Below are 27904 nucleotides of genomic sequence, written 5' to 3'. Positions count from 1 at the left end.
TCTTCTTACCATCACAATATTTTTTCAATTTTTCAAATGGCCATGTTGTGACAAAATAAATTATTAAAATGTCTTGAAAAGTTTTTAAAAACATGCCTAAGAAGACAATATATAGATCATTACAGTTAATTCACATATCAATTTATTAATATTGCTGCTTCTAGAATGTCCTAAAACCTACAGGACATCATTCCGAAACATAGGGTCTGTTTTAATGAGCAGCTCCTTCTCTGTTCATGTTTGGAGGTGTCACTAGGGTTGCCAGATTTAGTAAATAAAAATAAAGAATGCCTGGTTAAATCTGAATTTCTAAAAACTAATGAATAATTTTTTGGGATAAGCATATCCCATGCAATGTTTGTATTTTATCTGGCAACCTTAGGTGGCAGTTTGGTTGGATAGAAATTATAGCCATGCATTGAATATGTAACTGAATTACTTATAAATTATTATTTTTAAATGATTTTACCTTTTACTGTCAGACTAGATACGCCAACCAGTTTGCCCCCTTCAAGTAGAAACCAAAAGCTTTTTAGCTCCTTAAGGCTGAGTTTAATTTCCCATATCATGTTCCTAGGGTAAGTTGTGACTTGTCATTTTCAGTATACTGTGACATCAGCCTGACTAATATCATAGAGACATTAGAGAAGATGGAAGAGTCTAGCTTACATTGATCAGGCTTTGACTAGAGTGTTTGGTGATTACAGGCATAGAGAATTGAATGATGCAATAATATATTACATTTGTGAAGCCACACCTATTTTGTGGTAGTATTGTGACTATCTAGGTAGTCATGTTTAAAACCCTTCTGATTCTAACCCTGGTAAGAACTTCTGGGAGGGGAAAGATTCTATGTCCTTAGACTTTTATTTTGTTTCATTTAACTTTGGTCACAATAATCTAGTGGCTAGATTAATAATAATCTAGAAACTAAGTCAAAGGTTCCAGAAAACCAAGTATCTATTTTATCTTTGGGGGCAGCATTCACTTTTGCTAGTACTGTTTTCCACTTTTTGATGCTTTTCATGGCTTATCAGAAGGATTATTTGTAGAAGAGAGGTTTAGAGCCCCATGCCCTCTTCTGATTTCACTATAGCTTTAGTGAACAGTTCCTAGGAAATCTAGGCTGGGCCTGGGCTGCCCTACCTCCAGAACTCTTTGTGAATCATCCCAATTTTTGTCTTCTTCAGAGCTGCAGAAGCCTGCTTCATGATTTCTCAGGCCTAGCATGGGAATATAGGGAAACTAACACCTGCCAGGGCAATTGCCTATGTGATAAGTATTCCAGCCACCAATCTTTTGAACAGGCAATTCTGAGAAGCACTAGGCATTCTCAGAGGTCCTCTTTTTAACAGCAGGAATCTTAGGTACCCTTCAGGAACATTATTTGGCTTTTTCTCCAACTCTTCCTATTCCTACTGTTTCCTCTCTTCTATTTCTAGAGAAAACTAACATGCATCTTATTCCTTGCCTCAGGCTCTGCTTTTAGCGGAACCCCAGCTAAGATACTCCTGATGCTCTTTTCTCCCGAGCACCACAGCTCTCTCCTTGCTCTAGATCTAGATATTTTGCTTCCTTTGGTTCTATCAAGATATACTTCTTTTTTTTCTTATCAGTGGAAGAGAGTTCTGCCACTGTATCTACCAGTACCGCTAAGTCGTATTGGTTACCAAACGCATAATGCACATTTTCCTCACTCAAACTCTCCTTCTTTATAATAAAAACTATTATTGAAGGCCCACTACATGTGAGGGCATATGCTAAAGGTTCCGTGCAGATTGTTTCATTTTATCCTCATGATGTCACCAAGAAAAATAAAATAAGTATTTCTATCTTACAGATGAAAAAACTGAGGTTCAGAGTGATTAAGGGATTTTTTCCAATACCACAAAGCTAGTAAGTGGCAGAAGCAGCAGTGCATTCTGATATATCTGACACCAAAGACCATTGTTTTAACCATGACACCATAAATTCTACCGTATAAAGATCTTAGAAATGAGTTTCTTTATCAAATACTAATATGCATGGGTAAAGAGATAACTGACGGGGGGTGGGAAGGTGGGGAGAGATAGCATGGGGAGAAATGCCAGTTATAGGTGAAGGGGAGGAAGGCAGCAAATCACACTGCCACGTGTGTACCTTGGCAACAATTTTGCATGTTCTCCACATGTACCCCCAAACCTAAAATACAATAATTAAAAAAAAAAGAGAGATCACTGAGTAGAAGGTTGGGATGAGAGAGCTTGTATCAAATAAAGCAAACATTTTTTTAAAAAAAGGTCTTCATTATCTGCTTGTAATTGAATGCAAATTCTGAAGTATTGGTTCCATCATGAGACCAGAGCTCCATAAACCTCTATCTGTTCTGGTTCACAATGCCTTATACATGGTAGGACTTGATAAATATGCACTGAATGAACTATTGGAGTTTCATAGAATATGGCTTAAAATGACCTCAATGAGCTCAAGGTTTCAGTGACTCACTTTATTAAACAATTGACTGTAACCTCTTTCAAGATGATCTGTTACTTGAAAATTTAAAATTCCAGTAGTGTCTTATTAATTTAAGACAAAGTGTTTAGAACAATGTTATAATGTGGCTCTCAATTAAATATGTTAACTTCAGCTGATTTAAAACTATTGGGAGCAAAGGGAGGCAGAAAGATCTCATCTGATGTTACAATAGGTGCATACTTAGAGAAGTCTGGGAGTGCTGGGTACAGAGGTCAAATGTAGTAAATATGAACTTTTGTGGAGATAGGAGAGGCTACCCAGAAGTCAAAAGAAGATCTGGTCTCCATGCGGAAAACAGTGGCAGAGTTAGTAACTCTTCTTTATGATTTGGCTTGGCAAAGCGAGGACCCATGACAGCTCTTTCGGTCTGATTCTCCCTAGTTTGACAAAATTAATGTATTTCATAAATATTAAAATTCGAAAGTCCTTAGGAACTGATGGCAGCTACATTTTCAGATCAAGTCTCCAAATCTAGCATATTTATCTAATTGCATCCCTTGAAGTAGAGTCAGAGGTTCATCATGCAAATCTTCCCTGACATTTTATTGATAGAACCACTATTCTCTTCAAACTGCCATGATGTTAGAGGTCTGACTCTATGACATTTTCTGAAACCTTCATGAGGTTGTTAGTTTTGAACGAAAAAGAAAGATGAGCATATGCAATTTCTACTTGTGCCTCATGGGTTACTATTGAATTTCTTAGGCAACCTAGTAACTAGTTAGCCCCTTAAGAGTGAAAGCAGAAACTATAGCAGCGCTATGTAGTTGTCACTAAGAGAATTGATACCACCAGTGAAAAACAACAAAGTCAGATGTAATTTGATCTTTTCAGGGTCACCAATAGGAGCTAGGTAACAAACAAAAGTAGGTTTTGTTTGTTGCATTACAAGATAGTAGAAGAGAGCTTTGATGGTCTGTAATTCAACATGCTGGATGGGAAAATACTTTTAGGCAGATTCCATATGAACTAAAGAAATCTTAACATGTCTACAAATACTAAAATTCTACTCAGAGGATTTTTTTAGTTGGTTGTGCAAGTGAACCAAATTTGTCTTCACCTACAAATGAAATTAGTTTGATTAGCTGAATCCTAATGAAGAATTTAAAATGTAAATAATAGAAAATAATATGATTATTATATGATTATTTATAAACCAGTTGTTATGTATGGATCTTAATTAGGATTAGAATTTATAAATTAGTGCAGCTAATATGAGAATAAATATAAATTACGCCACTGACCCTGCTGGAAACATTAAGACTCATGTATACCTTTACATTTCTAATGCTAACAGTGGGAACACAGACTCAATCCAGAATATTTCTCAGATCAAACTTAGAAAAGTCTAGGGCATCTACTCTCAAAATGCCTGAAATCATATCTTATAGTCAATACCTTGGTCTGTGTATAATCTTAAATTAGATAAAAATTATAAAATTATAATCTTAAATTACAGATTTATAATCTTAAATTATATAAAAATTATAAAAATTAAATTATCTTAAATTATAAACATGTGTATGTGAACTAAGACGTATTGAATATCTTCATTAGGCAGACTTTTGTGACTTTTAACTTGCATTGATGGAAGCTTTCTCTTCTTTGTCAAATACTATTTGAACCAGAACTCTTTTTGCTTTTTGGATCCCAAAAGACAAGTCTGATGAAGCCACACCTTTTATAGCTGAGAGAAACATTTTTTTTCTTACACATATATCGCCTGTAACTGTTTGCAAGGTTGGGACTACTATCAGAAGTTAGGAATAGAGGTGGTACAGATCCCCATCAGCCACAATTCTAATACAAATGAGGCCTTGGGATATAGCCCAACATACTTGTGAGATAGCCATCCCTTCTCACCTTTAAACCTGGGGCCCAGGAAAATTGCTTCAACTCTGTCAAGTAAGGATTACCTTGCTTGGGAATATTGGCTCTTCTCTCTGTTTAGAAGCAAATTGAGGCCAGGTGTGGTGACATACACCTGTAATCCTAGCAGTTTGGGAGGCCGAGGAGGAAGGATGGCTTGAGCCCCCGAGGTTTAGGCTTCAATGAGCCCTGATCGTGCCACTGCATTCCAACCTGGGTGACTCAAAAACACCAAAATAAAAGAAAAACCAAAAAGCACATGGAAAAGATATTAATGGACTCTTTCATGACCTTGAAGCTTTAAAAATGACTTCATTACCCTTTTGACTACTTTGCAAGTCAAGATAGACTTTGATGTAGAAAAATTACCTAGTTTTTCCTTATTTGAATTATTAGTGGCATTTTCAGAAGTACAGAGTGAATATTTTGTCTCTAGATTGTTCTGCCTTGGTCCATTTCCCCCTAAATCCTACACATCAGTAGGTTCCAGTAATAATTTCACAATCTCTGTTATAATTTCTATTTCTTTTCAGTTCCACCATCACCACCCACCCACATTTATTTTTACTGTATAACTGGATGATTTAAATGATTTTCTAACTGAATTCTCTGCTTCCACTTCCTTTCACTTGCATGGTTAGATGGACCTTTTTAAACATAAGTTTTGGTTCATCACACCTGTGCTCGAAACTCTGAAAGACTTGCCTTTTCTGAAAGGTATCAGATAAGCCTTCTTATTAGCTCAACAGCTTCCAAAATCGACTCCCAGTCTCAGAATGGTAAAATCATGCATGGTACATTCATTAAAATTATGACATCCATTAAATATAATGATTCTGGCACAGCCATTTATTCAACAAGTATTTGTCAACTTTCTACTGTGCACCTGCCACTGTGCTAGGTGTTGAGAATATCAAGGTGCCCAGCCCCTGTCCACAGAGCTTTGAGTCTAGAGAAAGAAATAGTCAGTAAAGAAACAATCATATTAATGAATGTGCACTTACAAAAGGAGATAGTAGGTTTGAAAGAAAGGCCTGTTGTTCCATAAAAGCACATAGCAAAGGATTCAGACTTCTTAAAAGGGGTCAGAAAAGATGCTCTGAGAAGGTGATTCTTCAAATGGAATTTGAAGGATGTGTTGAAGTCATCTAGGCAAAAAGTAGGGAAATGGATAGATGAAGAACATTATCAGACAGATGGAACAGCATGGGCAAACACTTGTGCAGGACAGAGCGGATACATTTAAGCTACTTAAAAAGAACTTGTGTGGTTGAAGATGACAAAGAGCAAGAGGAAGAGTCAAATCAGATGATGCTAGAGAGGCAGGTCAGGACCAAATTAGCATGCAGGGTCCTGTATGCCATGCTGTGGATTTTGGTTATTGACATAGACCAGTGGTTTTCAACTGGGAGTAATTATGTTCCCCAGGGGACATTTGGCACTGTCTGGAGACATTTTTGCTGTTCACAACTGGTGAGGGTCCTATTGGCATCTAGTAGGTAGAGACTAGTGGTGCTGGTAAACATCCTGCAATGCACAGGACAGCTCTCCATAACACATAATTATTTGGTCCATGCCAGGCATGATGGCTCACACCTGTAATCCCAGAACTTTGAGGGGCTGAGGTGAGAGAACCGCTTGAGGCCAGGAATTCAAGACCAGCCTGGGCAACATGGTTGAAACCCTATCTCTACCAAAAAAATACAAAATTAGCCCAGCATGGTGGTGTGTGCCTGTGTTCCCAGCTACTTGGAAGGCCGAGGTGGGAGGTTCACTTTAGCCGGGGAGGTGGGGGTTTCAGTGAGCTGAGATTTCAGTGAGCCGAGATTGCGTCGCTGCACTCCAGCCTGGGTGACAGAGCAAGACCCTGTCTCAAAAAAAAAAAAAAAAAAAACAGAATTATCTGGTCCAAAATGTCATTAGTGCTGAGGTTGAAAAATTCTGATGTAGACAAATAAAATGTTTTAAGAAAGTGAGAGGGAATGACATGACCAGAGTTTCATTTGAATAGCTCATTCTGGCTGTAACGAACAAAATAATCTGGAGAGGTGGTCAAAAGTGAGTTAGTCGGTGGCTCACGCCTGTAATCCTAGCACTTTGGGAGGCCGAGGTGGGTGGATCACCTGATGTCAGGAGTTCAAGACCAGCCTGGCCATCATAATAAAACCCCATCTTTAAAAAAAAAGAAGTGAGTTAGTATGGTTTTTGAACAGAGGAAGTTAGAGTTGATTGTGGCTTGGACTATTGTGATGGAAAAGAAGATGATCTATTTTTATTGCCAGGGAAAGTAATTCACAATTGGTTCTTAGGGAGCCAAAGTCAGATTAAAAGATGCTTTGCATAGCATGACCTCATCTTTGTAATAAAATATTTACGTGTGCATATTTGCACAGGTAAAACTCTGAAGGGCTAGACACTAACATGGTATCATGAGAAGCAAGATTTTAGTTTATTTATCTATTTACTTTTTGCTTATCTTTATAATTTTTCTACAATAAGCATGCTAATTTTTAAGATAAAAAAAATTAAGTAAAAATCTGTGACCCTGATCTACCTCTCCAAAAAAAATTAAGGATCAATTCTACAGACAACTGTGATGCTATATATACTTAGCATGTTTTCTTTCAAACATTTTAATAATAAATATAATAGATTATAAAAATAGAAACCAGGGAAAGGCTTAAAAAAGAAATCAAGTTTCAAAAGCATGATATTCAGTTGTATTAACTGGTATTTAACCTTTTACTTTGATAGAGGAATGTGATCTTTTTGTATACCTGCTGATCAAATCAAATTCTTGTTTCTCCAGAGTGACTATTCTTATTCTTGCAATTGTATAATGCCTAACCCCCAAAGTAAAGGGTCTGCTCACTTTTTTCCCATAAGCTAAATTGGTGTTAGTTATTATAGACTTGACACAAAATCTGCTTGTTAAGGAAATGCTGTAATCCTGTACTGCTTGTTTCTAGATGTATCTAACTACCTGTTTGATCTTGGCAAATCACTTAATCTCCAGGGACCAGAGTTTCTTCATCTGTTTTGGTTAGAGAGCATAACTTACGACTCTATAATTCTACTTTTTAAATATTTGGTGGTAAACAATGTCATAGCAATGATGTAGTTGAACGGCCAGCATGTTAATACTGTAAGGTAGAGCAATATAATTGAGCCAGAAAGTCCCTATGTTTAAGCTGTTCTTTGGTCAACAGCACCTTTAAAAGTTGCATACTCTCTGCTTGTCAGCAGGGACCTGGTTGTATTATCACATTATTAACTCAGTCACTAATAGTCTAATGACCTTAAAGAGGAGGCAGACACCTTACATCCAGGCAACAATTTAGGTACTGGTAGAATCTAGATGATAAAGTTTTATTTTATTTTTCACTTATTCTTTTCTTTTTTTTTGAGACAGAGTCTTGCTCTGTCGCCAGGCTGGAGTGCAGTGGTGCAAACCCGGCTCACTGCAACCTCCACCTCCTAGGTTCAAGCGATTCTTCTGCCTCAGCCTCCTGAGTAGCTGGGACCACAGGTGCATGCCACCACGCCTGGCTAATTTTTGTATTTTTAGTAGAGATGGAGTTTCACCATGTTGTCCAGGATGGTCTCGATCTCTTGACCTCGTGATCCACCCATGTCGGCCTCCCAAAGTGCTGGGATTACAGGTGTGAGCCACCGCGCCCAGTCTTTTCACTTATTCTTTAAGTGTGATGTTCTCACAACATGATTATTATAATACTTGACATAGTACTTAGAGAATAAGAGATTAGTAACATAAAATTAGTCCACTATAACTAATCATTACAAAATAGTCAAATAGAATGTTCTGAAGTAAGCTTCAGAAAGCAATTTCTGCACTCTTGTTATGTAAACTTGAATATTACCTTTCAGACCTTCTTTCCCTAACATTTAAAATAGAATTGAAACAAATGATCTCTAATTTTTTCCAGCTCTATGTTCTATGTATTTATAAAATGATGATTAACAATGTAACTATGTAAGAAGTGCTATAATTGGAAGGATATAGGTTCATTTTTTGACTATTTCAAAGTTTAATAAGTTTAATTTAAGTAGAGTACTAATATTTTCTGTGAAACTCTAAAACTACATTAAGGCTTTGACTAAAATCTATTTTTTGATATATAGGCAAAAAATAATTAAGGATTTATAAAATGTTTTGGCCTTTTTCATGTGTGTCAAAAATCCAGCAATAATTTAGACTTGCTTTCTTTGGAGAGGTGAACACAGGCTTTTGCTAGTACCAGGATGATAACAAGGTGTTAGAATCATAGAACGGAGAACCAGAGATTGATGTTTGGTACTCTGCCAGAAAACAAAGGGTTGAAAGAACATGCTGATTTATATAGATTGTCAAGATTTTGTTATCCAGTCTCAGGCTGTTTGATCATTTGCCTGGATTCATATTCTATTTTTAATTCTTAACCTCAGACTAATTCTTAGAATAAAAATATTATTTCATTAAAGGTCAGCTGTGGAATTCAGTATGTCATGAAATACAGATGTTAAGAAAGGTAAAACCTCAGGATAAATTAGTTTGTTTGATCAATAGTGATAAAATAATTAATTTTAATTTTACTATGTTATATATTATTTGGAACACTTAAAAATATTCAAGTATGAAAATGTGTTCAGAATATGTTAATACTATACAAATCAAACTATTAATTTTCATAATTCACATCCATACCTTTATTATTTTTTTGATCTGTGTATCTTTGAAGTGTATCACTTTAGTCAATATTTCACACCTGAAATGGCAAATTAATATTATTGATGTGGCAATAAATTAAGATTTGATGATTCTGATGTCTTCTGTTGAGGAAGCAAAGTTTACAAACAATATTATTAATAATGCTCTTTGGCACTTAAATGTTTTTGATTATCTTATAAATACATATCCTATATATAGTGGATTTCCATATTATCATAATTCATATTTATAACCATGAAATATTTATCACTATAATGTATCAGCAATAAGGCAATAACTAGAATTAATCTAACATGAAATGTTTGCATTTCCCAGAGCTTCCAATACCTAAATGTGGTATTTGGCTAATGGTGGGCCAAAGGAATAAAGAAGGCATGAGAGACTCTTGATAGAATACATTCAAAAGTTGATTTGATATCAGATACAAAGAGAAAATATGCCAATAAGAAAATACACTTTTCAAGATTAAATTCGGCATTTGTTACTTAATAGCATTTGTCATCTTCCAATTTTTTCATATGTAGTAAATTAATTTCAAATCATTTTGCTCTTCCAAGTGGCTTTGTGTATTGTATTTCTTTTTTTCACATCCTTTTGGATAACATTTGAGAAAAAATAAGACTACAACAGTCAATGATTACATTCAGGATGGAAGACAGTTGTAAGACCAAGGAACAGGTGGAGTATGTACGATGGAAATATTCACTTTTTGTGCCACCATTTTGTAGCTCCTCAAAAAAAAAAAAATTAGCAAATGGTGGATATTGTTTCTTTACAAAAAATGGTTCTGTACTGGATCCATCTGTGAAGTATAAACATGTCATCAGCACTCATTTTCCATCTCCAAAAAACATTCCTCATGTCCATATTTGATTTTCAAGTGCATCTGTGCACGGATGGAAACCCTCCCAGCATGCTGCTACACAATTGCAGAACCCACACATTTCTGTCTTTGAATCAAGCTTTCATGAGAGCCTGGCCTCCCCTGGGTAGAAGCTTGTTTCGAGGTTGCAAAGGTCCTCTGGGTGACCCCAGTAAAAAGAACTTCAATGCCCATGGCAAGGTTAAGTTATTCCTTTTAGGGAGGTGATATTGTCCATAAAGTTTTTTCTACTTTGTTCAAAAAATTGTGTGTGTCTTCGAATTTTTCTTTTTATCCCCATGCTACACTTACCTAATTATTAGTACTTGTACTGTTAAGTTTCTCAATGACTAGACTCACATTTGAGAAAGAAAGTGAAGATCTCAGTATTAGTTAGGTTATTCAGAAAATTTAAGTAGAAAAATCAGGGAGTCTATCTCAGAAAGTTGAAAGGGAAGCATCTTGAATTCTAGGAGTTCTTAACATGATTGATAATCACATAGCCTGAAAGAGTGTAAAACATCACTAAAAAAATTTTTTCATTGCTTCAAAAACACATTCAGAAATGAACTCCACAGTAAAGGAGGAAATTTTATTTTACCTCATTATTTTCCCTCCACAGTGCCAGAGTTACCTTCACTATAGAGCAAGGAGTAAGCTTTGCCTGTCATTTTTAATCAGGTTGTTGTAGGTAATTTTTGTTATGCCCCTCATTACTGAATTGTTTATCAATAGGTGCAGCAAGTGTCACTAGCTTTTCTCATCAAACCAGGTCTGACAAAGCAGCACAGTGCATGGGAAAGAGGCAGCTAGGTGAAACTAATGCCATAGATGTTTGATTCATTAGGAGCTTATTGTTAACGGGGATGTCTGATTGTAAAGGCTCAGTCAAGCAAAAGAGTGCAGAGTAATCAGTCGGATTTATAGTTTGCAGGGCTCAGAAAAAAATCAACATAAACCTTTGGATATAGCAGAAACAGAAAAATCCCCTTTGGGCAGCCCTAACCTGGAACCAGCCAAATAAGGTCATGCTACATGAAGGTTTCCTGTTAGGTGATGGGAGATAGGGACGGATTAGAGCCATATGGCATGGCCTATCATACCTTCTGACTTAAGATAACAAAGCCAAGCTTTGTGCTTAGCTGTTTTTGACTGACATCATCAATTTTATTTTATGTTGGTCACCTCCGGTAACAGGAAAAAATGGCCTAGGGTTGATAACACATGCTTTTTTTCTTTTAGTATTAAGATGCCTAGAAGCTAGTTTTGTTCTGTTAAAAATTTCAAAGAATTAGTAGCTTCCTCTTCTATCACCCATCCTCCAGCAACTGTCAGCCCCCCTCCCCCTTGTTTTCAGTTTGTACCTTGCAAATGAGAGGCAGCCTTATTCAGAACCAGATGTAAGGCTCCTAGAGAATGAGCATAAGCTGGTGTACTTTAAGCCTAATGGGAAGTTTTATATGCAAGGGCCTTGAACTGATTAGTATAATTCCCTCTTTAATACAGCTGTCCCTCCAGATTAAGGTAAACCAAATGTTGCAATCAGAGATTAGTGTACCTTGCCAGTTATTAACATCCCCGGGTGCTCAGCAAGCACGTCAGACGCTAATGCTGTGTATTTATTTGCTACTTCCCCACTGTAACTTGAACTTCTGCACCTGTCAAAGCATTCCAGTGAAGAGAGGGGCATTATTGGAAAGCAAAAGTTTTATACCTGTACACCTGTTTTGTTTTGTCACAGCTAAGATTTTCTTTCAGCGTGCCAAGACTGCCAGGTGCTTTAATCTGCTACTTTTCTGGTTTTGTAAAGAAAGACTTTGTGTGCTAAATTGCATTTGTTACTTTCACATGCTTCTTTTTATGCAACTAGAGAGCTGTTCACCTAAACTCGTGCATGCGTGTGTGTGTTTTCTTTTATAAAGGAGGTATTTGTAGAGGGTGAGGTTTCTTTGCCAGAAAACTCCACACCTCTGTCTCTTGTGTTCCTCAGCCTCAGCTGAGTCTTAATCACAAGGTGGGTCTCACAGCTGTAATAAATTTGACAGGATATCCTGCCTTCTTGCAACCCAGATGTCAAGAAAGACAAAGTCCTGGCTATCTCAGAAAGATCTGGCTGTGTTTCTTTCCCTCTGCAGCCCCAACAGAGGCTTGGACTGTAGGCCCGAATCTATGCAATAAGCACAGTGGAGAAGTTAGGAATGGTAGTTGGGGTTGCCTTTCGGCCGGTCACGCTGGTCCAGGCTCTGCACTCCCTGAGCCCTTCTCATCAGTGTGGAAGATGTGACAACCACTAAGGAAAATAATGGGAAGTTTGAGGACCAGCCCTCATATTTGTAGAATAAAGTGCCTTTGTGATTTTTATCAGCATCTTTTATTACTAAGAGATTGAGAATCAAAAGGTGCTTTCTGTGAAAAATGCCCAGTTAAGCAACCACCAGGGTCACTTCAGGGGCTGATTTTATTTTGCTTTTTAAATATGTGGGTTTAAAGCGTGTAGCTCTGCTCTTACAGGGCTATCACCTGATGCCAGCAGCAGTGGGGCCACACCAGACCCCAGCTCCCCTATTTTGTCACGAGCAGGAAAGAGCCACAGTTTTCTAGCTGACCCGTGACTCTGGAAGCAGCTACTGGTTTAGGTTGTTATCAGTGCAGGGGGGCATTTCTTTTGTTTGCCCTCCTTACCCCAACTCCATCTTGGTATTTGCACATTGATTGCCTGGTACAGAGTTTCTACATATTATAGCTTAATTGCAGATTTTTAAAAAAGACAAAAATATGTTCATATCTTAGGAATTATGTCTTGCAGCCTACTAAATATGCTAATGCAGCACTAAGCAGGGATAAAGTTCTTGCCATACCCCCCAACAGTTGCGTGGAACCTGCTGCCAAGTGATTGTTAATTGTGAAGCACAAGCAGGCTTTGCAATCCATCTTAATTGTCATACTTACTTCAGGTTTCGTGATAAGGCTCGATGTTCTGTTTAAAGTGACAATGTTGACAAGGGGAAAGGGTGTGGGCCTGAGCCTGTGGTTCTGAAGGGGTTGCGTGCTCTGACCTGCCGAAGGTTGATATGGACGGTCTGCGAGGGGATTTTAGTTGTCATGGGGTCCCCAGGCGGTTGAATGGAGAGACTGTCTGTCCTGCTTTTTCCTGTTAGGATCCTGACACGTGGAGCATTGATGAACTCAGCACAACGTTGAATGGGAGCTTTTTGGCAGCTGAGACACTGGGGCTAAGCTGCAGGTCAGAGATAACACCAGTGCGGATCTCCTCCTGCACACAGCTCCTAGCGTGCTTTCTTCCCTCCTGAGTGCAGGAAATGGCTCATGTTAAATACGTTCACTTTTCAGTTTTCCTTTCTTCTAAAATGGAGCTTGACAGATTGGACTTTTCAGCTCCCTCTTTTTTCACCACCTCTGCTTTCTACCTCAGAAATACTCTTCAGGAAGCAGGAGTTAATCTTGGTGAGGAAACGATAAGGTGATGCTTGATTTTCAGGGCAAAGCAGAAGAATATGGCTGCCTCATTGCTGTTCAGAAACTTAGAGCTCTCCACCTTTGAAGCTTTCCTTAGCGTTTCCCTTCACATCCCTTCAGAATAGACCAGAAGAGTAAGAGAGTGGAGAGTCTATTGCCCAGATGAATGTAGGAGAGCACCATGTAGCATTATGCAACCTAGAGAAAAGGAATCACCGACTTGGGAGGTAATGCTGACTTTTAAAGAGTTTTCTCTAATACTTATGTGGCCCTCTACCCAAAGGGTGCGTCGCTGCTCACACCAAAATGCCTCTGCTTTGTTTTACATGCAGCTGAGTTTAGCAGGTTTCCGAGATGTGGAGAACAAAGAGAAACTGCCAGCAAAGAGTTATTCTAATAATCTTTTGCCAATATCCTGTATTCACAAAAGTGACGCAGAAAGAATTCTTTCTAGTTTTAGTGCCTGCCCTAAACGTGGGCTGTCAAAGCTCCATTTAAAAGAAAGGTATTTGAAATGGATCCTTGTGTGGTATTGATTAGTGACTGTGAAACTAATACATAGAAACCACTCCCAAACCAAGTCAAATTCTGACTTGAGGTAAGTGCGTATGACTTCAGTGAGATACGAGTGTTTCCTTTTCTCTCTATTGATTATATGAAACCCATATCCTTTGAAGCAAAAGGGATGTGTGTATGAGTGGTGTGTGCATGTGTGTGTGCGTGTGTGTGTGTGTGTGAATGTATAGGTAGGTAGAGGGGATGAGATAGGGAGAGATGGACTGAAGAAGAGGGAATGGGAATGTGGAAAGTTTTTTGGTCGAAGTTTAATAAGCATCAGAAAATAAAAGCATTGTGGGTAGAGATGAGAGTAACAGGATAGTCCCGGAGCTGACACCTTGGAGCAAGTAGGGTGATGCCGCCCTTTGATCTCTGTCACCTCTGACCAATTTTGTGCACCCTTTCTGTCTCAGGAGGCTGTACAGCGAAGCTGAGAGAAAGAGAGAATGAGCAAGTGATATGTCTAAGAGCCAAATATGGTGAGTCACCAACCCCGAGGAGAATGATTCAGGTCTGGAACTCCATCAGAATTTGCTCTGGTGCAAGAGAGTGGTGCCAGACTTTCCATAATAAAAACATAATTTTCCAGTTCTCCCCATCCAATTTTACCATTTAGTCTTCATCCTCTTTGAGTGATCAGCACTAGGTAATTCCAGCGCTTAGTCTAGATACCTCTCTGGCTACTACTTAGGTGTGGGGGTGGAGTGGGGTGAGATTTCCAAGGATCTCTGAGTTGGCTCAAATTTAACTTCAGGGAGAATAGCTAGAACTAGATAGCCTATGGACCCTAGAGAAACAAAGGTTGTAAAGTGTTCAGTACAGTCATCAACACATAGTAAGTGCTTACTATTCCTTTTTGAAGAATGAAGCCACTTGAGTTTCTTGTTGAATACTTCCTTTGGTTGTGTTTGTCAGGTGTAGCACTGCCTGAGAAAACAGAAAAGTTTGATAGGGGCTCCTGTCCTGAATGTAAGATTTGGATTTTTGTTATGTGTTTTCTATCTGCTTGGTCCAGACCCAGTGTGAAAGTATAAAGGCTTGAAATGGCTTGAACCATTCTAATTCTAGATACATGTGGTCATATGTCCTTGTCATGATATTAAAGGGAGATAACCACCTATGCAATGAGATTTGAAGAGCCTGAAAAACACCACATGTCCTCCAAGTAACCAAGGCATCTGCTAACATTCTTGACATTTCTGTTTGTAAAGCAATTCCTCTAAATAAAAGTGTGATTTCTTGATATTCTTGCTTACGGTACAAATTATGGTACTTGAAGGTGGCCATCTTTGTTATGTGGGTGTTTATTTCTTGCTTATTATCCCTGTGACAACTCAGAAGAGAGAAACTAAATGTAAATGGTAACTAAGCTAAATGGAAGTTTTTAAAGTATATAGTACAACTTCTTGACCATGAAATGCATCAAGGAGGTTGCAAAGTTGGGCTTTGTACTCTCCCAAATAATTTTGGATATATCAAAATATATAGACACTAGGAAAGCTTCTAGTTAGCTTTGTGGGACAGAACTTAAATTGAGGTCTCTTGGTTCTTTTCAAAAAGACTTTTCATTTGTGATCACCCTACCCCAACCTACAAGAGAAACTGCTTTTGCCCATCTTGTCTTTTGGTGATCCAGGGTACTTCACCTTGAGGACCCTGGGTTAGGGATTCTCAAAAATTTTTCTACTCTAGAATGTATGTTCACACATAGGATACTTTCATGGGTATACCTCAATTACGGTACAATATAAATTTTATTCTAGCCTTTATTTTAAACATGTCTCCTTTTAATAACACCTCTTCCTGAGATTCTGCAATGTCCTCTTGAGAAGGCAAAGCCTTTTGTCCTTTTTCATGTTCATCCTCATATCCCATTATGAGAGTTGCTGCTTTAAATAGTACTCTAACTATCTGGGTATTTTCTCTTTTGTCTTTTGCATAGCTTGTGTATCCTTTGCCATTTCTTTATGAGGCTTACTTCCTGTAACTATATGTATGTGTGAATGTATGTATGTATGTATCTATCTATCTTTATAAAAATGAGAAATAAACCCATTCTATGTGTTTTTCATAGTTTTGGGTTCATGGTTGTTTTAAGGAATGAAGATTGTTAAATTACTCATGAGCCTTTTCTTCTTTGGCTGGATAATCTTAATCCTTTAAGTTTTCTTCATATATCATATGATTTTTATCCTTGGCTCTTTCCTTGGTTTAAAAAGTATGTGTATTATTTTCTTTCTGACTGTGCTAGTCTTACATACATACTGCACTTGAACATAAAGAAAATTATGAGTGAGAATAAAGTTACCTATAATTCCACTATCTAGAGTTAGCCATTGTTTCAATTTGGTTGTATTTTTCTATCTCTTGGCTTATTGTTTTATGTATTGAGACTGCATGGGTCACTTTATGATTTTAAAATTATTTTTGCTTACATATTTAGAATTTCTACTCTCCAAGTTCTCCCCATTCCTTTTATGTTGATGGGTCCCAAGTGAAACCAATATAATACTTCAGTGTCTAAGGCAAGATTTGGCTTGTATTATGGGAAGGCTAGCTCACAGCCTCTACATACTATATTTTGAACTTCTTAATATGCATTTTCCTGCTCTGAATCAGTGATTTATTTTTTTGATCTTTGTTAATACTTCTTTTCAAGCTTGAAACAAAAGAAATTGTCTAAAAATAACCAAAGACTATTATCCAAGACTTTAAAGTAGCATGAGCCAATGGGTTGACACCTTTGATCCTTAGGTAAAAAGTTACAGTTCTTTTGTTAGCTTTCTGCAAAAGGAGGAAGTGGGGGCAAATTACACAGTTGATGCTATTTTATACATAAAGGAACCAACTTTTGACAGCTGGTAAACAAGTTGCAACTTTTTTTGAGTAAACTAGTTCATTTATTGAACACTTATTTACTGAGCTAACCCCTACTATGTGGCAGGCACTCTTCTAGGCCTTGGGATTCAGTAGTAAACAAAATAGACTAAAATCCACCTTGTGGGAACTTACAATTTAAAAATAAAGTAGTTAAACTTTTTAACCTTCTACTTAAACTTCCACTTTAAAAAGTAATTTTACTTTATTTTCTAAATTCTGAGTTAGTTTTGAAGTATGTGGGAAAGATCCCTATTATTGTAATATTACTTTGATATCAAATAATGTCTTTCCTTCCAGTGACCTCTCTCCCTCATTGCTCTCCAAATTGCAGCTTTCAGTAGGTAAAAAGGCAAACAAATGCAATGGCCAAGACCAATTTTGATGAATTAAAAATAAATGGCTTCAATTTTAATATACTTTTTTTTTTAGAAGGGGGAAAAAGAAACAGGAGTAGTAAGAGTGATATCCACTATTCTTATAATTATGTTAAAAACAAATATTGGATGCAAAATTGGAAGAGATCTTTTTTTTTTTTTTTTTTTTGAGGTTATGGGCTTTGTGACTTAGTTAATTTGAACAGTAATGGAGAAATAAGTATCAGTAGCTAAGCAGAGAAACAATCCATAAGGCAGAAAGACAAAGGCCAAAAATTTATTTAATTCAAACTTGTAATTCCTATAGGCTCTAGTAAATGTGAGGTCACTAAAGGTTTATAGAAGTATGTAGAAATTAAGAAACAGAACACAGTGGTTTTATCACTCACTTGTTTCAGTTTGAGTGTTTTAAGTAGTTTGTCAATCAGACATCAAGAGAGATGAATTTTACAGATAAAATTGGACAAGTTTCTTTTTTTTTGCTTTTTTATCAGAATTCAGGATATGCCATAGGCAGTTAGATTGTGGCTTGGAAATATTGAACACTTAATAGATGATGCTACATGAAAAATTATCTTGAATTCTTGAGTTGGTTTGTAAGAACAGAGTCTTTGTTACTTTTTTTAGACGTTGATGAAAAAAGTATGTGTTATAAGTCAACCGAGAAAACAAGAGTGTGTATTGGAGACAAGAACTTGTGCAGTTAAATAACTCAGTCTGTGGAATAGAATATAGCTGCTGACTACAGGCTGAGGATGTGGACTCTCAGCTAAAGAGTTGACCAAATTATTCACAAATGCTGGACAACTCAGGAGAAGAAAAAAGAAGGGAAGAAATGAAGGTCAGACGGGCAAAAACAGAGAGAAAAAGCCCAAGTGAACAAAGGAGAGTGACAAGAGATTATATTACATCAAATTATTCTGGAGTTTTGATACCAGTTCATCACCAGGGAAAAATGATATCCTTTAGGCAGAGTTGTGTAATTTACATCTATAATTATTTGGGTATGGGATAACCTAGAAACAAAGAGTATAATAAAATTATGTTTAATAGAAATGATAACAAATCCTTTTGAGCTTAAGTGATACTTTGTGAAAAAAGATGTAGAGACTCCAAGTTTATCTTTTAATCTGTTTTTTTATCCCTATTTTACCATGTTACACTTAATTAAAAACAAAATGCAAGCTACAATCAAGATTGATTTAGTTTCGAATCTACAGTTTCTTTATTTCTCCACTAGATTCTTTCCCTGTCATATTTCAAAGCCAGTCACGATCGACTTGCTCAATGAAGGTTTCATTTCTTGCATGATGAGATACAATACTTTTCATAAACCTATAGAAACATGTATGTTTTTTATTATTTATTGTGGTCATAAACACTGTTTTTCTCCACATGTAAGAAAGCAGGGATAGTGTCTTCATATTTAAAAAATGTGTGCAAAACACACAGCATAGTGTGCCACATCCATGCTTTGTCCAATAAATATTAATTGATGTTGATGAGAGAGCACATGCCACTAACAAGAACCTCCTGCCTAACTCTGGGTTTCAGAGGCCTGAAGATTCTTGTGAGTTGGAATGATGCCCTGTTGTTGTAATTCCTTATGTTTAGGATAAATAAAGAGATAGTTTTCTTCTTTAAAAGCAGTTTCATTGGTGAATTTACAATGATGTATGCATCGCTTGCATTGATTGTCCGAGACTCAATTCAGAAAATTAGAAATATATACTCTATGGTATACAGTATATACTACATAGATACTATGTAGCATGTGTAGTATATGCAGTATCTATGTGGTATACACTCTGCAGTATATATTACATATACACAGTATCTATGTACGGTATACATGCACACTACACACACTATATAGATGCATATTGGCCAATATGAAATTTTAAAATATGAAACAAAAAGAGAGTATTTCGATTTTGAGGAAAATCGACGGATTTGTGTAAAAGAAATGCAACTCTTTAAAATTAGCTGTTTTAGATTTCACATTTATTCATCAAAAAATATTTATAAAATATTTACCAAATACAGAGGTGAAGAAGGCACCTTGATGCCCTCAGAGAGCTTTTAATCTAATGGGTTAAAGACAACCACAATAGAATGAAGAACATTGTTTTTCACGAGAGCTAAAGAATGCTGAAACGAAAATGACAGAAATGTCTAACATTGAAGAGTCCTCCTTACTGGCCAGGTGATATATGGTTTATTTTAGGTGTGTTGCCTCCTCTAATTTGTACAATGACTTGATAAGGTAGATATTCTTACTTCCTTTGCCTTGCTTCATCCTGGCCTTCCCAGAAGAAGCATCCGGTAGTGATACGTTGTAGTAAGTTGCCCAAGGGCACACAGCTAGCACATGGCAGTGGCGGGCATGTCAATGGAGGCAGTGTGACCCTACAGCTGGAGATGTCAACCACTATACTCCACTGCCTCCTAGGGGATGGGGATGGAGAAATCATATTTGATTGGGGAGGGGTCAAAAATGGTTTCTTTTCTTTCTTTCTTTTTTGAGATGGAGTTTTGCTCTTGTTGCTCAGGCTGGAGTGCAGTGGTGCAATCTTAGCTCACTGCAACCTCCACCTCCCGGGTTCAAGCAATTGTCCTGTCTCAGCCTCCTGAGTAGCTGGGATTACAGGTGCCCGCCACCATGCCCAGCTAATTTTTTGTATTTTTAGTAGAGACGGGTTTTCACCATGTTGGCCAGGCTGGTCTCAAACTGCTGACCTCGTGTAATCTGCCAACCTCCACCTCCCAAAGTGCTGGGATTACAAGCATGAGCCACCTTGCCAGGCCAAAAATTGTGTCTTTAAAAGGGGACGATTCATATTCTGGGTCTTAAAGAATTGACGGGAACTTGTGGCAGGTAGAACTATTGGGAGAGAATGCCAGTTTAAGAAGGGTTGTGCAGGGGCTGAGCTCAGGCTTGGGTAAACACAGCCCAGTGGGGCACCGGATATATGCAAGGGATGCAGTTGGGAGGTGGGGCGGTTGGGGCTGAAAAAGGGCAGGAGGCCTCCAAATTTGGTCTAAATTCAGTGGGAGCAGAGTATAAAATAGAGTAAAAGATGTGTAATAAAAACTGAAAGATGGATATTAATGAAGAATAATCACTATGCAGAGAGTTTTGATTGATAGACTTCTTAGATAAACTGGATTTTGAGCTAGGGTTTGAAGTTTATGGGAATGGAATTGAAAAGCATGCAAGCAACCCGAATACTGTGTTTTACATAGGAGACAAGAACACAAGAAAATTGAGGAGTGCTCAAAAAAAGGCCACTTTTCGTGAGTTCAAGGGCTTCTGAGGGATTAGGTGGAATAAGTGAATTTCCATCCCCAGGAACCTTCGATTCCTCGCAGTCATTTCCGCCTCAGTTAATGGCCCACCACCCTGTCAATGCCCAACTCAAAAACATGATGGTTCGTTTTCATCTCTTTTCCCCTCTCATTCTAAAAGATAGCCCGAGTCTTCCCCGCTTCAATTTTTCATTAGATCCCCAGAAAGCAGACACTTTACTATTTGAAAATCTCAGTCAGATCAAGTTGCTTCCTTGTTGAATATCCCCCAAAGGCTGCCCATTGCATTTGGAATAAATTCCAACCTGGGAGTCCCTCAAATTCCCAGCCTAACCTCATTTGGCATTTTTATTATGCATCAGCCTTCCTGCCTCGTTTCTTTTCCTTGGACTCACCAAGCTCATTGTCACCTAAGGCCATTTTTATTTTGTTTTTTTCAACTGTCCCTCTCTTCCAATAAAAAATCAGCTAAAATATCCCAGCTTTAGAGAGCCCTTCCCAGGACTAGCAGCCTAAAGCGTCGTGTCCATGACTATTTTCTCCTCTCATTTGTGAAGAAGCAGGTCACTGTCTTTATATTTATTTTTCAAATCAATTTCTATTTCTCTATTCAATTATATTTTCTTTATAGTTCTTGTAATTATTTTAAAACAATATTATTTATTTTATTGCTGTCTCTCTCTGGGAGAATTTCAGCCCTAGACATTCAGCCTAGAAATTCAGAACTTGCTTTATCTTACACAGTGCTGCAAACTCAGTGACTAGCAAAGTGCTTTGAACATAGTCAGTGCTCAATAAATATTTGTTAAATGGATGAAGATGAATGAGTAGAATGAGAGTGAGGATGGCTTGAGGAATGAGTCTAAGCTTGCATTTTACCTAGTAAGTGACAGAGATTGTAGAATAAATTGTGTGGGTATTTTTTTCTACGCTCTGTTTCAACGGTTAACTAAGTTGCTTTCTTCTTGCATACCAGCTTATTGATGGTGGGTAGGTGGACTAAAAGCCTTTTGTGTTGCAGGGGGAAAACAAGCCTGAGATTTAAAAGAAAAAAAATGGTCTTAGTTAATCCACAGGGTGGGTGAGAGCTCAGCCAACATACTCTTTGGAATCCAGACAATTCAGTGACAGTAACACTAGGGTACAAGTGTTGGGGAGGTCAGATGAGTTGAGTTTGTGACATGTGCAATCACTCTGGATGTGTTTGATTTTCCTACAGTATTTCATGATGACATTTAAATTTGAATGGGAAATGACCTTGTTTCCAGTTCCTTTCCTAGCCAGTAATGCTCCTTCAACAAATTTTGGTATGTTTTATCTGGTAGAGTTCTCAAGTATCTTAACAGATGGAGTTTACAAGTTTATTTTCCAGTAGAAATGGTGATTTTAAGACAAGGAAGAAATTGTAGGAGCTATTTATTTTTACTTTGTAGAAGGAATACCTTCCTGGCAAATATACAAATCAATAAGCAGGCAGACCCAACAGCTTTCTTGGAAAGAGCCAGCCACTGTAGGTATGGGAGAATTCCTTTGGCTAGCCTTATCTTCCCTGCACGTCTCTTGCACTTGTGTTGGCATAGTTGGTGGATGTTATTATTAGTGGTGTGTCCTACAAGCCATTCATTCATGGAATATGGACCTGAGAGAGGAATCTTAATGTGAAAATAAAATTGTCATGGTTTTTCATTGGCTTAGGGGACATCTCACATAATGGAAGCACATCCCTAAATAGAAAGACCTCAATTCAGAAAATAAGAAAGAAAGAAAGAAAAGGTGAGGAGAGAAAGATGTTCTCAGTGGAATCAGCCGGAACTGAAAAATAAAGATTTTGTTTTGTGCAATGCTAGTTGCCTTGCCAGTCTCAAGCTGGCACTGTGGGCTTGCTGGAGCTGCTGAGCCTGAGCTGAGGAAAGAAGACAGTTTGCTTCGGGTTTATTACCCAGCCTCACCATGCGTCTCAATATGTTTTTGATTTTGTATTTCAAAAATAAGGTGAATGATCTCTAAAGGAAATTATTGCAGGCGATTTTATTTTTTGCTTTTTCTAATGGACAATTAAAAAGCAATCCTGGTCCTATTCCAGAGATTTTCTCATTTCTCAGTACAACTGTAATTTAGGCACACTGAATGGTGTAATAGTGTTATTAGATATTATCATGTTTATTTTATTCATGAAAATGTGTGACACACCTTATTTGTATTCTTCTCCAGGAAATGTCCTGGAATGGGTTTTGTCCTAGTTCCTTTCCGTGCCTGTTATAAGGTGTATGTTAGAATTTCTGTTCCTAAAAATAAAATAGAATTTCTTTCTTTCTTTTTTTTTTGGAGAGCATGATGATTTTGAGCTTTGAGGAGTTTCAATAGACTATTGTTGTTTGTTTTCTTACAACTACCCAGCCCACTAAGTCGTACTGTGACACACTTCCTATGTCCACGGCAGATATTTATATTTCAAATTAAAAAAACTATAATTTTCTTCTGAAAATTTTTTGGAGTTTTGTTTTTCATGATCTATGAGGTAATTGGAGATACCTCAGGCTGTCACAAAACTAGAGCTAGGAATCACTGCTTTAGTGATTAGCACTTTGTAAGCTTTCAAAAAATATTAAAACCAGGATAGATTGTCTAATTTCTAGTGGGTGGATTCATTTTAGTATAATGTAATGTGTTAACAAATGCTCAGAGAGGAGGTTGTGGATCCAGAAAGACGGCTTTTGCAGAAGGCTTTTATCCAAATTAATTCAAAAAATAACAGGAACAGTTGTGTATTGAGGCAGAAGGAATAAGGTGACTCAATTAAATGACAGAGAAATCTCCAGGAAAAAAACTGTCTTAGGTCAACCCAACCCTAACAATACAATTTTCATCACTGAAGTCAATAATCCTGTAATAAATGCATAATAACTTTTAAAAAAGGATTCTTTTATTAAGTACTTTTGTATGATTGGCTATGAACCAAATATTGAACCCAAACATTGCTTTTCTTTACTTTAAAAATGATAAAGTTATCTTCTATGTCTCTAAAGAGAATCTTAAATGAGAAAGATAAAAAAAAGTAATTTGCAAATAAATTCACCTGCTGCATTTGTGCCTGAAGCATCCTATATTTACCTAATTCATTTTTGGCCCTTGCTTAGCTCTAGCCATGGCGACACACTGAGAAATTAATGCCAAGTCCTCTCGGCTTGCTGGAACATTTGCACAGGCAGCAGTGAATAAGTATGGGTACAGCAAGCCCCAGGGTTTAGGTCCTACTCAGGAGGGGTCTTCAGTGCTGGTCTTTAGCAGTTTCTGAAGAACCATTGTGCGGTGTGGCTAATTGGTACTGTTAGCCTGTTGCCATTTCAGGGAAGCAATTTGGTCCCTGCCCACATTCAGACTTGGGCTCAACACACTGGTAGTCCTTGATTGAGAGAGCTCAGAATCCATCAAGTTGATAGTAAAACCTAAATGTGCTTTGTGGCTTTCTGAGATAGATTTTGGAAATTTCTGTGGTGTTCATGGATATGCAATTCACAGATCTACAATTGTATACAGAGTTTGAAAAGAAAGTTGAGTAAGTTAACAGGTAGACTGAGAGAAGTTATGTTATCCTGAAAACACTTCTGTTTTCTAGTTGAAATGTTGTTAGGTAGGGATGTCTGATTTGGGCTTCATGAGTTTTGTGCCTGGTGGACTGCAAGGTAATTTACATTCCAAAAGATAGGCTAGGCTGTCTTCCTCCTGCTCCTGAAACCTCTGGTAGGTGTTTTCATACAATAGTTGTTTCCACAGCCTGTTTTGGGAAGATAATCCCCATCACTTGATCAACACAGGTAGTATCTACCTAATACTCCAGCGGTCTTGATTATATTTTTACTGTAACATTTTCCAAGGAATAAAATCCTCTACTATCTTTAAAAGAGGATATTTATATTATTTGGATAACAGTCTCTTTCATCGTTAACTTTTCCTCATCTTTATCATCTAGTGATACGAACACAAGTAAAGAATCACTTCATACCAGCAATGATGCTGTGATCCTTAAGGTGCCAGCTCTTGTATACCTTCCTCTCATTTATTTATTTATTCTTTTTTTTTTTTTTTTTTTTTTTTTTTGAGACGGAGTTTCGCTCTTGTTACCCAGGCTGGAGTGCAATGGCGCGATCTCGGCTCACCGCAACCTCCGCCTCCTGGGTTCAGGCAATTCTCCTGCCTCAGCCTCCTGAGTAGCTGGGATTACAGGCACGCGCCACCATGTCCAGCTAATTTTTTTGTATTTTTAGTAGAGACGGGGTTTCACCATGTTGACCAGGATGGTCTCGATCTCTTGACCTCGTGATCCACCCGCCTCGGCCTCCCAAAGTGCTGGGATTACAGGCGTGAGCCACCGCGCCCGGCCGCTATTTATTTATTCTTAAAATAAAATTTTCATTTAGGTAGTTTACTTCTTAGCTCTCTGCTACTTTTGTATTTTTATCTCGTATTTTAGGATTTGCTTGGAATGAAAAATACATTTCAAGCTTGAAGAAGAACAAAACTAGATAAATTCATGAAAAGTAGCCCCTTCTTTTCTTTCCCAGAATGATTTAGAAGGGGAGCAATTGGTCTCATTCTGCTTGGGGGCAATTAGGCTTTCAGTCTGTGGCTCAGTTCACGGGCACCTGATGCCAGTGGTGCCAGGGTCAAGGGCTTGATCCTCATGTGGGTCAGTTTGCTGCCTATTTTCCCAACAGATTGTGTGGAGAGTCTGTGCAGTCACTGGGAAATGCTGGTCATTAAGGGGACTGGTGAACAGATGGGTGGTAGGTGAAAATCTAGCCTCACTCCTGGAAAAACAAAGCCTGTGCCATACTGTCTTTTTTTTTTTTGCATCTGGTCAGAATGCGCCACTTAAAATGTGAGCTTGTTACTCAACCTCCCTTCATCTCTGTTTCCTCATCTGTAGAATGGTGATAAGATTTGCTCCCTTTCTACCTCACCAGGATCTGTGAAGATTAGATAATGGCTGTAAAGTCCTTATACAAAGGTACACACATTACCATAAACAAAGAGATTAACTGACAAATAAAAAAGAAAATATTGAAAGGGATCCCCTCAAAGTGTATTGCCTAATACTTGTGCATTACTATCAGTAGTTTGCAGTGCAATCCATTCGGAGTTTGGTTTGGCTGAAAAAAGTTAGGTGTGAGTTGTATGACCTCTCTATTTATTAGTAAGGTTAAGAAAATGGTTTGATAGTGAACATTGTATTAATAAAAACAAAGTGGGCTTTGAATCTGAAACAGGTTTCATTTGAAAAGGAGGTGAAGGCAAAGGTCTCTAGGAACATATGTGCCACTGAGGAATATTTGCATATATTTGATCTGCAAGCACGCTTCAGTGATTTTCACAGTATACCTTGGAGTTTAGGTTGTAGCAAAGAGCCGTTGCCATTGCTCAGCAGCACGGTCCGCTCTCTCCAGCTTTATTATGGCATACAGCGACAACTTCATTTTTAGTGTTAAAAAAAATCCTCTTCACTTAATTCAGACAGTGACCTGCAGGCCTCATTCTGACTGAAGGAGCCATTCAGAATACTTCCAGACAAAAGCAGGACTTTTTCCTAGCAACCAGATCAAAGCCAAATCTCCCAGAATAGCTCCCTCCCAGGTTTCCTTTGGCGCATAGGTTCACAAGGATTGTAAGGCTCGTGGTATCCAGTTCAAACTTCTCTTTCACACTGCAATGGAAAGGAAAACTCCTGAGGAATTTTCACAGACTCTGAAAGCTGGCGAGCATTGCAAAGAGCACTTAATCCTGGGAGAACATGGTGGTCATTGGGAGCATCCCTAACTTTGTTATCGCCTGCATCTGCGTGTACATTCTGTCAGACTCTTAGAGAATGAGGTCTCTGTTTCCTTTCTGCCAGTACCTAATATCAGCTATGCCCAGGAGCCGGCTGATGAAGACTTCCTGTTTGTTTTGAGTCACTGTTAGAGTGATAAATATACTTTAGCTTTCTGCTTCGAGAGGAAAGAAACCAGCTGCCCTGAACTAAAGAGAAAAATGCAGAAATTCCACTGAATGGCCCTGTTATCATGGAGTTTCAAGGGCAGCATAAAAATGAAAACTATAAGCCTGGGCAAAGTGAATAATTTCCATATTAAAGCATTTTGCTGCATGCATAGACCTAAGTTGTTTGCCTTTAATCATTTAGGCGAACCATGCCTTTTTCACTCTTCTAAGACTAACTCAGCATTGTTTAAAAATTTTTTAAAAATGTAAACTTACACTACAGAGTAATGGTGAGCTATATAAATAAACAATTACAGTTGTGGTTTTTTGATCTGACCACAAGCTTTTAATGCTTTTTTTTTTTTTTTTTTTTTTGCATGAACATATAATGCTTCTGGATAAACAATAATGTTTACATTGTCAGGGCGTCCACTGTTGTATTGAGTCATTTACATACATGATTATTTGGATATAGAGAAACCCAAGAACAAAAGAATATTATAAAATTGTTTAAAACAAGAACAACAGAAAATCCTTTACAGCTTAAATAGCATTTCTTAAATAAACCCATGGAATTTCTAAGTTGTGTTTAAATCTCATTTTTGTCCTTTTTTTTTTTGAACAGGTTTTGGGTTTGATGACCAGTGTCCTTTGATTGGAAATTACTATGTTAACTCTGACCTGGAAGACAGTGAATTTAGAATGCCCTGTTGATCTGAACATCTTGATCATTGCCTTTGGTGGGCTTTTTATTAAGCTTGATGTAGACTTGACTTCTGGAAGCTGTGAGTTGGAAAACATGGCAACAGTTTGCATGAACTTGGAATGACTATGAGTTGCATATTTCCTCCCAATAGGTATGGTCTCTTAAAACTATTTCTAATAGTAGAAGATGAGTAATTTATTAATAATTTATGATAAATATATTTGTCAAGGATAAAAGAAATGTTTAATTAGAAAAATCAAAATAAAATTAGCATTAACACTTTTATGATGTCGAATTAGAGATGTAGATATGGAGACAGGATGGTGTGTATTGGCCTTATGTCAATGTATCTGGTTGCATTTGTAAAGTAAGACTTAAAAAATGCATATGATTAGCTATGTATAAAGAGGTTCCCCAGCATACTAGAGTCAATGATTGGGATATCAACACAGTGGCTTCCTAGATGGGAGAATTACAGTGCTGAAGACTTAATGGAGAATGGGTCCTTAGCCTTTAAAAGCTCACATTAAAAGAAAATCATATGACAGTGGCAACTCATAAAGGAGGACATGCATTTAGAGATGCTCTGTGCATTAGTTAAAACAAAGCCAATTATGCTAAATATTCTTTTTACTTTAGAAATATGTTGT

The 27904-nt window shown here is 37.5% G+C and overlaps 1 long non-coding RNA gene across 1 annotated transcript in view; it reads left to right on the top strand.

Annotated features, from left to right (window-relative positions):
• LOC135276997 (uncharacterized) overlaps window positions 1-27904 on the top strand; it is a 397212-nt gene that overhangs the window by 44749 nt on the left and 324559 nt on the right. The window contains exon 3 of the long non-coding RNA XR_010344606.1: window positions 27174-27405. This is a non-coding gene — a long non-coding RNA (uncharacterized LOC135276997). The remainder of the gene's footprint in view (window positions 1-27173; window positions 27406-27904) is intronic.

This window comes from Aotus nancymaae, unplaced genomic scaffold (assembly GCF_030222135.1).
Source record: "Aotus nancymaae isolate 86718 unplaced genomic scaffold, 86718_ANA_hifiasm-v0.15.2.pri h1tg000029l, whole genome shotgun sequence".
NCBI classification, from domain to species: Eukaryota; Metazoa; Chordata; class Mammalia; order Primates; family Aotidae; genus Aotus; species Aotus nancymaae.
This window is presented reverse-complemented; position numbering and strand designations above follow the sequence as displayed.